General features: G+C 43.5%; 1 protein-coding gene across 1 annotated transcript in view; it reads left to right on the top strand.

Annotated features, from left to right (window-relative positions):
- The window catches only part of LOC129861363 (nociceptin receptor-like), a 66,680-nt gene that overhangs the window by 37,120 nt on the left and 17,060 nt on the right, over window positions 1–12,500 (top strand). The window lies entirely within an intron of this gene.

The following is a 12,500-nucleotide window of genomic DNA, read 5'->3' as shown; positions in this document are numbered from 1 at the left end:
GTAAATATTCTACTCCCAAATGTTCCAAAGGAATAGAGACATTTAAAATGTCATATTATGGCTATATACAGTGTTGTAACAATGTGCAAATAGTTAAAGTACCAACAAACAAACAAAAAATATATATATATGTAAATATTGGTTGTATTTACAATGGTTCTTGTTCTTCACTGGTTGCCCTTTTCTTGTGACAACAGGTCACACATCTTGCTGCTGTGATGGAACACTGTGGTATTTCACCCAATAGATATGGGAGTTGGTCAAAATTGGATTTGTTTTTGAATTCTGTGTAATCTGAGGGAAATTTGTGTCTCTAATATGGTCATACATTTGGCAGGAGGTTAGGAAGTGCAGCTCAGTTTCCACCTCATTTTGTGGGCAGTGTGCACATAGCCTGTCTTCTCTTGAGAGCCATGTCTGCCTACGGCAGCCTTTCTCAATAGCAAGGCTATGCTCACTGAGTCTGTACATAGTCAAAGCTTTCCTTAAGTTTGGAGTCAGTTACAGTGGACAGGATTCTGCCACTGTGTACTCTCTGTTTAGGGCCAAATAGCATTCTAGTTTGCCAAAAATGTTTGTTAATTCTTTCCAATGTGTCAAGTAATTGTCTTTTTTTTTTCTCATGATTTGGTTGGGTCTAATTGTGCTGTTGTCCTGGGGCTCTGTGGGGTGTGTTTGTGTTTGTGAACAGAGCCCTAGGACCAGCTTGCTTAGGGGACTCTTCTCCAGGTTCATCTCTCTGTAGGGGATGGCTTTGTTATGGAAGGTTTGGGAATCGCTTCCTTTTAGGTGTTTGTAGAATTTAACGTCTCTTTTCTGGATTTTGATAATTAGTGGGTATTGGCCTCATTCTGCTCTGCATGCATTATTTTGTTTTTTTAATGTTATGCACATGGTTGAGGTGAGCTGGTAGTTGGGGTGAGCGGACCCCAGACCTCACAACCATAAAGGGCAATGGGTTCTATAACTGATTCAAGCATTTTTTGCCAGATCCTAATTGGTGTGTTGAATTTTATGTTCCTTTTGATGGCATAGAAGGCTCTTCTTGCCTTGTCTCTCAGATCATTCACAGCTTTGTGGAAGTTACCTGTGGCGCTGATGTTTAGGCTGAGGTATATATCTGGAGGGTTTTGTGCTCTAGTACAGCGGTGTCTAAATGGAATTTGTATAGGACCATTTTTGGAACATCATTATTTTGGTCTTACTGAGATTTACTGTCAGGGCCCAGGTCTGACAGAATCTGTGCAGAAGATCTAGGTGCTGCTGTAGGCCCTCCTTGGTTGGTGACAGAAGCACCAGATCATCAGCAAACTGTAGACATTTGACGTCAGATTATAGTAGGGTCAGTCCGGGTGCTGCAGACTGTTCTAGTGCCCTCGCCAATTAGTTGATGTACATACAGTGGGGAGAACAAGTGTTTGATACACTGCTGATTTTGCAGGTTTTCCTACTTACAAAGCATGTAGAGGTCTGTAACACTTCAACTGTGATAGACGGAATCTAAAACAAAAATCCAGAAAATCACATTGTAGGATTTTTAAGTAATTAATTTGCATTTGGGAGGACTTCACCTTATAATTAAAGTGACAGCCATTGAAAATAGTGGTAGGCTGGAATGTTTTTTTGGGGGGGATGGTTTGTCCTCGGGGTTTCGCCTGCCATATCAGTTCTGTTATACTCACATACATTATTTTAATAGTTTTAGAAACTTTAGAGTGTTTTCTATCCAGATATACCAATATGCATATCCTAGCTTCTGGGCCTGAGTAACAGGCAGTTTCCTTTGGGCACGCTTCTCATCCGGACGTGAAAATACTGCCCCCTACCCAAGAGAGGATATGTTTTTAATGGTTGTTCTTTGTTTTAGGGACAAAAATATTGGAGAAGTGATTTATCCATACATCTCCGTTTTGGATAGATAACTCTTTGTGTTGTTGTTTGTTTAGTGTTTTCCAATATTCCCAGAATTGGTTCGATTCTATGGATTCTTCAATTACATTGAGCTAATTTCTGACGTGCTGTTCCTTCTTTTTCCATAGTGTATTTCTGCATTGTTTTAGTGATTCACCAGAGTGAAGGCGTAGACTCAGGTTTTCGGGGTCTATGTTTTTGGTTGGATAGGTTTCTCAATTTCTTTTCTTAGGTTTTTGCATTCTTTATCAAACCGTTTGTCATTGTTGTTAATTTTCTTAGGTTTTCTGCTTGAAATTAGTTGATTTAATGGGGAAGCTGAGAGGTCAAATAAACTGTTAAAGTTTTCTACTGCCAAGTTTACACCTTCACTATTACAGTGAAATATTTTGTCCAGGAAGTTGTCTGAAAGGGATTTGGTATTTGGTATTTTGTTAGGATCCCCATTAGCTTTTGCAAAGGCAGCAGCTAGTCTTCCTGGGGTCCACACCAAACATGAAACATGCCATAATACAGAACAATAACAGACAAGAACAGCTCAAGGACAGAACTATATAAAAACAATTAAAGGCTAAAGGCACACGTAGCATACATATCATTATCAATACGTACACATAAACTATCTAGGTCAAATAGGGGAGAAGCGTTGTGCCGTGAGGTGTTGCTTTATCTGTTTATTGAAACCAGGTTTGCTGTTTATTTGAGCAATATGAGATGGAACGGAGTTCCGTGCAATAAGGGCTCTATATAATACTGTATGCTTTTTTCAATTTGTTCTGGATTTGGGGACTGTGAAAAGACCCCTGGTGGCACGTCTGGTGTGGTAAGTCTTTGTGTCAAAGCTGTGTGTTAGTTGACAATGCAAATGTGGGATTTTCAACACATTAATATTTCCTATAAAAATAACAAGTGATGCAGTCAGTCTCTCCTCAACTCTTATCCAAGAGAGACTGGCTGCATAGTATTAACAAACTATAGTGTTGGCAAGTCGGTTAGGACGTCTACTTTGTGCATGACACAAGTCATTTTTTCAAACAATTGTTTACAGACAGATTATTTCACTTATAATTCACTAAATCACAATTCCAGTAGGTCAGAAGTTTACATACACTAAGTTGACTGTGCCTTTAAACAGCTTGGAAAATTCCAGAAAATTATGTCATGGCTTTAGAACCTTCTGATAGGCTAATTGACATCATTTGAGTCAATTGGAGGTGTACCTGTGGATGTATTTCAAGGCATATCTTCAAACTCTGTGCCTCTCTGCTTGACATCATGGGAAAATCAAAAGAAATCAGCAAAGACCTCAGAAAGAAATTGTAGACCTTCACAAGTCTGGTTCATCCTTTGGAGCAATTTCCAAAAGCCTGAAGGTACCAAGTTTATCTGTACAAACAATAGTACGCAAGTATAAACACCACGGGACCATGCAGCCGTCATACTGCTCAGGAAGGAGACATGTTCTGTCTCCTAGAGATGAACGTACTTTGGTGTGAACAGTGCAAATTAATTCCAGAACAACAGCAAAGGACCTTGTGAAGAAACAGGTACAAAAGTATCTATATCCACAGTAAAACGAGTCCTATATCGACATAACCTGAAAGGCCGCTCAGCAAGGAAGAAGCCACTGCTACAAAACCACCATAAATCAGCCAGACTATGGTTTGCAACTGCACATGGGGACAAAGAACATACTTTTTGGAGAAATGTCCTCTGGTCTGATGAAACTAAAATATAACTGTCTGGCCATAATGACCATCGTTATGTTTGGAGGACAAAGGGGGGAGGAGGCTTCCAAGCCAAAGAACACCATCCCAACCGTGAAGCATGGGGGTGGCAGCATCATGTTGTGGGGGTGCTTTGCTGCAGGAGGGACTGGTGCAATTCACAAAATAGATGGCATCATGAGGGAGGAAAATTATGTGGATATATTGAAGCAACATCTCAAGACATCAGTCAAGAAGTTAAAGCTTGGTCGCAAACGGGTCTTCCAAATGGACAATGACCTCAAGCATACTTCCAAAGTTGTAGCAAAATGGCTTAAGGACAACAAAGTTAAGGTGTTGGAATGGCCATCACAAAGCCCTGACCTCAATCCCGTAGAAAATTTGTGGGCAGAACTGAAAAAGCGTGTGCGAGCAAGGAGGCCTACAAACCTGACTCAGTTACACCAGCTCTGTCAGGAGGAATGGGCCCAAGTTATTGTGGGAAGCTTGTGGAAGGCTCCCCGAAACGTTTGACCCAAGTTAAACAATTTAAAGGCAATGCTACCAAATGCTAATTGAGTATATGTAAACTTCTGACCCACTGGGAATGTGATGAAAGAAATAAAAGCTTATCTCTACTATTATTAATCTGACATTTCACATTCTTAAAATAAAGTGGTGATCCTAACTTTTTTATTTATTTATTTTTTATTTATTTTACCGTTATTTTACCAGGTAAGTTGACTGAGAACACGTTCTCATTTGCAGCAACGACCTGGGGAGTAGTTACAGGGGAGAGGATGGGGATGAATGAGCCAATTATAAACTGGGGATTATTAGGTGACCATGATGGTGTGAGGGCCAGATTGGGAATTTAGCCAGGACACCGGGGTTAACACCCCTACTCTTACGATAAGTGCCATGGGATCTTTAATGACCTCAGAGAGTCAGGACACCCGTTTAACGTCCCATCCGAAAGACGGCACCCTACACAGGGCAGTGTCCCCAATCACTGCCCTGGGGCATTGGGATATTTTTTAGACCAGAGGAAAGAGTGCCTCCTACTGGCCCTCCAACACCACTTCCAGCAGCATCTGGTCTCCCATCCAGGGACTGACCAGGACCAACCCTGCTTAGCTTCAGAAGCAAGCCAGCAGTGGTATGCAGGGTGGTATGCTGCACAGATGTATGCTGCTGACCTAACACAGGGAATTTTCACATACAAACTGAGTTTAAATGTATTTGGCTAAGGTGTATGTCAACTTCCGACTTCAATTGTAGTTAGCAGCTAGGCTATCTGCTATGCCCAATAGCTCCTCACACCCTTGGATGGCAGGATGACTGGACAGACAGTAGCAGTCCCAGCAACAGATGCCAAATGCATCACGGGATCCAAACTAAAACAATTTGCTCGCTATTAAAAAACTTTCCAATATACTTTGAAAACAAAAGCTTTTCAAAACAACAAACTGAGCTCTCCCTCGGTCCCCGTTCAACAGGAAGTGACGTGAGCGGACTTTGTTGTTGTCTAATAATTTTTAGGGAAGGTTTCTACACTACTTTCCTTCCATCTAATGCATTTCTTAATATTATTCAGTTCCTTTGGCTTTTTTAACTTTCACACATTAACAAGTCCAATACAGCAAATGAAAGATACACATCTTGTGAATCCAGTCAACATGTCTGATTTTTAAAATGTTTTACAGCGAAAACACCACATATATTTATGTTAGCTCACCACCAAATACAAAAAAGGACAGACATTTTTCACAACACAGTTAGCATGCACAAAGCCAACCTATCTAACCAAGAACCAACCAAACTAACCAAGAAACAACTTCATCAGATGACAGTCTTATAACATGTTATACAATAAATCTATGTTTTGTTCGAAAAATGTGCATATTCCAGGTATAAATCAGTTTTACATTGCAGCTAATATCACAGCTACCGTCAGAAATAGAACCGAAGCAGCCAGAGTAATTACAGACACCAACGTCAAATACCTAAATACTCATCATGAAACATTTCTGAAAAATCGATGTTGTACAGCAAATTAAAGACAAAATCTTGTGAATCCAGCCAATATTTCCGATTTTTTAAGTGTTTTACAGCGAAAACACAATATAGCATTATATTAGCTTACTACAATAGCCTACCACACTACCGCATTCATTCATTAAGGCGCGTTAGCGATAGCAATAGGCACGTTAGCGATAGCGAATAAACCAGCAAAATATATATAATCTTTGACTAACCTTGATAAGCTTCATCAGATGACAGTCCTATAACATCAGGTTATTCATACACTTATGTTTTGTTCGAAAATGTGCATATTTAGAGCTGAAATCAGTGGTTATACATTGTGCTAACGTAGCATCTTTTTCCCAGAATGTGCAGATATTTTTTATGGCACTTCAACTATTCTAACCAAATAACTATTCATAAACGTTAGTAGAAAATACATGTTGTATAGGAAATGATAGATACACTAGTTCTTAATGCAATCGCCGTGTTAGAATTCTAAAAATAACTTCATTACGACATCCAGCTTAGTTATAGCGAGAGAATACCCAAACTCTGGGCGCAAACGACTAGTACAACATGTTCGACAGATATATGAAATAACATCATAAAATGGGTCCTACTTTTGATGATCTTTCATCAGAATGTTGTACAAGGGGTCCTTTGTCGGGAACAATCGTTGTTTGGATTTAGAATGTCCTCTTCTCCAGTCTATTAGCACGGAAAGCTAGCAAAGTGGCTCTAAGCTGTCCTTCCTGAACAAAAGCACACAACGCAACACGCCTAACGTTCCGAATAAATTTCAATAATCTAATAAAACTATATTGAAAAAACATACTTTACGATGATATTGTCACATGTATCAAATAAAATCAAAGCCGGAGATATTAGTCGTCCATAACGACAGCTTATCAGAAGGCAAATCCAGGTCCCTTCACGCGCTCTCCAGAAAACAGGAAACTGGTGACACGTCATGCCGAGAGCTATTATTCGACCCCAGATCAAGTTACACACTCCATTTCTTCTCTCACTGCCTGTCGACATCTAGTGGAAGACGTATGAAGTGCATGTATACTGATATATATGAAGCCCATTAATAGACAGGGCCCTAGAACAGTGCATCGATTTCAGATTTTCCACTTCCTGTCAGGAAGTTTGCTGCAAAAGGAGTTCTGTTTTTCTCACAGATATAATTCAAAACGGTTTTAGAAACTAGAGAGTGTTTTCTATCCAATAGTAATAATAATATGCATATTGTACGATCAAGAATTGAGTACGAGGCCGTTTAAATTGGGCACGATTTTCCCCCAAAGTGAAAACAGCGCTCTCTGTCCTCAACAGGTTAATATTATTCAGTTCCTTTGGCTTTGATATCTCATGATTGAGTATTGCTCTGTTCATGTAGAATGTGGTTTTGCTGTGATCTGATAGGGGTGTCATTGGGTTCTGTCTCTCTCTCTCTCTCTCTCCCTCTCCATATCTCTCTGGGTAGATAATCTACTGCACATCATTATACTGCAGCCTGTTACTATTTGTCTGGTCTGGTTCCACCTGGGTCAGATAGGGGGCGTGTAATGTGGTCTGGTTCCACCTGGGTCAACTAGAGGGCGTGTAATCTGGTCTGGTTCCACCTGGGTCAGCTAGGGGGTGTGTAATTTGGTCTGGTTCCACCTGGGTCAGCTAGGAGGTGTGTAATTTGGTCTGGTTCCACCTGGGTCAGCTAGAGGGCGTATAATATGGTCTGGTTCCACCTGGGTCAGATAGGGGGTGTGTAATATTTGAATCCAAGATGGCGTAGCAGTCAGATGTCCATTGTCCTCGTCTTGTCCCGTGTATATATATTTTATATATTTTTCTTCGCATATCTTTTTATATATATATTATTTTCTTCTTAAAAACTCAACTTCAAAACACTCTCCTGCAACCCACCTCACCAAATGTGGTGCGGATCTGTTTTTTTTTCTTCCTCAAAAGTATTATTCACCTCGTATCCGAAATCTACAACAGAAGCTAACCAGAAGTTAGCCAGCTCACAAGCTAACGTTAGTAGTTCAGCTAACCACAGCTAGCGCTCATCAGCTATCCTTTAGCTCGGAAAACTATTGCCAGTTTCGTACAACGCGACTCAGACCAGAGCATACCAGACCTATTTTCTCTCCATATCCCCGGATTTTTACCTCAAGCTCTGGACACTTACACCTGGATCTTGCAGCTAACTAGCTGCTATCCGAGTGACTATCGGCTAACATCAATTCCGGAGCAAACACCAATTATCCCGGAGCTAGCCAGCTGAAGAGTTCCATCAGCCACTCCTGGGCTACAATCACCTATCCGGACCCGTTTTACTGCCGATGCGGAGCCCCACCGGGCCTTCACGACTGGGATACCGACGTTATCTGCCCGAGGGAGTATTTCAACCGACCCCTCTTTTGCGACGTAACCTGAACGTCCATATACTAACTGCGGCCCGCTAATCGTTAGCTGTCTTGAGCATATCGGCTGCTATCTGAACAGGTCTATCGAACAATCTTCTTAGGCCACTATAACTATTTTGACAATTGGATTGGTCCCCTCTACCACACGGAACCCCACTAATCTACCGAGGGAATTGCACGGCGTGGCTAAAAACAGACCTCCATCTTCTGCTAGCTTGCTACCCATGACTAGCTGTCTGAATCACGAAGCTAGCACCAGTTAGCAAACACAATTCTACAACTCACAACCTCTCTTTCGCCACCGCCATCCGGCTTGGATTCTCTGTCGACACGACCACGTCTGGTCTGCAGACAAATACCCCATCCGCTGTGCCCTCAACCGGCCTCCGTCTGAGCAGACCCCCTCCGTCTGAGCAGACCACCCCCCCGGGCTACTAACTTTAAACGCCGCGGGCTAGCTTAGTGGAGGCCTCACTACTCCATCTACGGCTGCCCCTGGACACTATGATCACTTGGCTACATAGCTTATGCCTGCTTGACTGTCCATTAATTCACGGTACTCCATTCTGTTTATTTGTGTTTTATCTGTCGGCTCTGTGCCTTAACTCAGGATCTGTGTGTAGTTAATCCGACCCTCTCTGCCCAGTCGTCGCCATTTTTACCTTCTGTTGCTGTGTTAGCTGACTAGCTGCTGTTATCTGACCTGCTGTTTTAGCTAGCTATCCCAATCATGACCTGCAATCACTTTATGCCTTATTGTATGTCTCTCTCAAATATCAATATGCCTTGCATACTGTTGTTCAGGCTAGTTATCATTGTTTTGGTTTGCAATGGACCCCGTAGTTCCACTCTCCGTACCTCTGATACCTCCTTTGTCCCACCCCCCACACATGCGGTGACCTCACCCATTGAGACCAGCATGTCCAGAGATACAACCTCTCTTATCATCACCCAGTGCCTGGGCTTGCCTCCGCTGTACCCGTGCCCCACCATACCTTGGTCTGCACATTATGCCCAGAATCTATTCTACCACGCCCATAAATCTGCTCCTTTTATTCCTTGTCCCCAACGCTCTAGGCGACCAGTTTTGATAGCCTTTAGCCGCACCCTCATCCTACTACTCCTCTGTTCCTCGGGTGATGTGGAGGTAAACCCAGGCCCTGCATGTCAGTCACCCCCAGTCACCCTCATTTGTTGACTTCTGTGATCGAAAAAGCCTTGGCCTCATGCATGTCAACATCAGAATCCTCCTCCCTAAGTTTGCCTTACTCACCGCTTTAGCACACTCTGCCAACCCTGATGTCCTTGCCGTGTCTGAATCCTGGCTTAGGAAGGCCACCAAAAACTCTGAGATTTCCATACCCAACTATAACACTTTCCGTCAAGATAGAACTGCCAAAGGGGGAGGAGTTGCAATCTACTGCAGAGATAGCCTGCAAAGTTCTGTCATACTTTCCAAGTCTATGCCCAAACAGTTCGAACTTCTAATTTTAAAAATTAATCTCTCCAGAAATAAGTCTCTCACTGTTACCGCCTGCTACCGACCCCCCTCAGCTCCCAGCTGTGCCCTGGACACCATCTGTGAATTGATCGCTCCCCATCTAGCTTCAGAGTTTGTTCTGTTAGGTGACCTAAACTGGGATATGCTTAACACCCCGGCAGTCCTACAATCTAAGCTTGATGCCCTCAATCTCACACAAATCATCAAGGAACCCACCAGGTACAACCCTAAATCCGTAAACATGGGCACCCTAATAGACATTATCCTGACCAACTTGCCCTCCAAATACACCTCTGCTGTCTTCAATCAAGATCTCTGCGATCACTGCCTCATTGCCTGTATCCGCCACGGGTCCACTGTCAAACGCTCCCTGAAACACTTCTGCGAGCAGGCCTTTCTAATCGACCTGGCCCGGGTACCCTGGAAGGATATTGACCTCATCCCGTCAGTTGAGGATGCCTGGTCATTCTTTAAAAGTTACTTCCTCACCATATTAGACAAGCATGCTCCGTTCAAAAAATGCAGAACCAAGAACAGATATAGCCCTTGGTTCACTCCAGACCTGACTGCCCTCGACCAGCACAAAAACATCCTGTGGCGAACTGCAATAGCATCGAAGAGCCCCCGTGATATGCAACTGTTCAGGGAAGTCAGGAACCAATACACGCAGTCAGTCAGGAAAGCAAAGGCCAGCTTTTTCAAGCAGAAATTTGCATCCTGTAGCTCTAACTCCAAAAAGTTCTGGGATACTGTAAAGTCCATGGAAAACAAGAGCACCTCCTCCCAGCTGCCCACTGCACTGAGGCTAGATAACACGGTCACCACTGATAAGTCCGTGATAATCGAAAACTTCAACAAACATTTCTCAATGGCTGGCCATGCCTTCCACCTGGCGACTCCAACCTTGGCCAGCAGCCCCGCCCCCCCCGCTGCTACTCGCCCAAGCCTCCCCAGCTTCTCCTTTACCCATATCCAGATAGCAGATGTTCTGAAAGAGCTGGAAAACCTGGACCCATACAAATCAGCTGGGCTTGACAATCTGGACCCCCTATTTCTGAAACTGTCCGCCGCCATTGTCGCACCCCCTATTACCAGCCTGTTCAACCTCTCCTTCGTATCATCTGAGATCCCCAAGGATTGGAAAGCTGCCGCTGTCATTCCCCTCTTCAAAGGGGGAGACACCCTGGACCCAAACTGTTACAGACCTATATCCATCCTGCCCTGCCTTTCTAAGGTCTTCGAAAGCCAAGTCAACAAACAGATCACTGACCATCTCGAATCCCACCGTACCTTCTCCGCTGTGCAATCCGGTTTCCGAGCCGGTCACGGGTGCACCTCAGCCACGCTCAAGGTACTAAACGATATCATAACCGCCATCGATAAAAGACATTACTGTTCAGCCGTCTTCATCGACCTGGCCAAGGCTTTCGACTCTGTCAATCACCATATTCTTATCGGCAGACTCAATAGCCTCGGTTTTTCTAATGACTGCCTTGCCTGGTTCACCAACTACTTTGCAGACACAGTTCAGTGTGTCAAATCGGAGGGCATGTTGTCCGGTCCTCTGGCAGTCTCTATGGGGGTACCACAGGGTTCAATTCTCGGGCCGACTATTTTCTCTGTATACATCAATGATGTTGCTCTTGCTGCGGGCGATTCCCTGATCCACCTCTACGCAGACGACACCATTCTGTATACTTCCGGCCCTTCCCTGGACACTGTGCTATCTAACCTCCAAATGAGCTTCAATGCCATACAACACTCCTTCCGTGGCCTCCAACTGCTCTTAAATGCTAGTAAAACCAAATGCATGCTTTTCAACCGTTCGCTGCCTGCATCCGCACGCCCGACTAGCATCACCACCCTGGACGGTTCCGACCTAGAATATGTGGACATCTATAAGTACCTAGGTGTCTGGCTAGACTGCAAACTCTCCTTCCAGACTCATATCAAACATCTCCAATCCAAAATCAAATCTAGAGTCGGCTTTCTATTCCGGAACAAAGCCTCCTTCACTCACGCCGCCAAACTTACCCTAGTAAAACTGACTATCCTACCGATCCTCGACTTCGGCGATGTCATCTACAAAATAGCTTCCAATACTCTACTCAGCAAACTGGATGCAGTTTATCACAGTGCCATCCGTTTTGTTACTAAAGCACCTTATACGACCCACCACTGCGACCTGTATGCCCTAGTCGGCTGGCCCTCGCTACATGTTCGTCGTCAGACCCACTGGCTCCAGGTCATCTACAAGGCTATGCTAGGTAAAGTGCCGCCTTATCTCAGTTCACTGGTCACGATGGCTACACCCACCCGTAGCACGCGCTCCAGCAGGTGTATCTCACTGATCATCCCTAAAGCCAAAACCTCATTTGGACGCCTTTCCTTCCAGTTCTCTGCTGCCTGCGACTGGAACGAATTGCAAAAATCTCTGAAGTTGGAGACTTTTATCTCCCTCAACAACTTTAAAAATCTGCTATCCGAGCAGCTAACCGATCGCTGCAGCTGTACATAGTCCATCTGTAAACTACCCACCCAATTTACCTACCTCACCCCCATACTGCTTTTATTTATTTACTTTTCTGCTCTTTTGCACACCAGTATCTCTTCTTGCACATGATCATCTGATGATTTATCACTCCAGTGTTAATCTGCTAAATTGTAATTATTCGATGTATTGCCTACCTCATGCCTTTTGCACACATTGTATATAGATTCTCTTTTTCCTACCATGTTATTGACTTGTTTATTGTTTACTCCATGTGTAACTCTGTGTTGTCTGTTCACACTGCTATGCTTTATCTTGGCCAGGTCGCAGTTGCAAATGAGAACTTGTTCTCAACTAGCCTACCTGGTTAAATAAAGGTGAAAAAAAAAAAAAAAAAAAAAAAAAAAATATGACATATCTGTTGTGGTATA

The sequence above is a fragment of the Salvelinus fontinalis genome, chromosome 8 (assembly GCF_029448725.1).
Source record: "Salvelinus fontinalis isolate EN_2023a chromosome 8, ASM2944872v1, whole genome shotgun sequence".
NCBI classification, from domain to species: Eukaryota; Metazoa; Chordata; class Actinopteri; order Salmoniformes; family Salmonidae; genus Salvelinus; species Salvelinus fontinalis.
The sequence above is the reverse complement of the archived record's forward strand: the minus strand, read 5'-3'. Positions and strand labels throughout refer to the sequence as shown.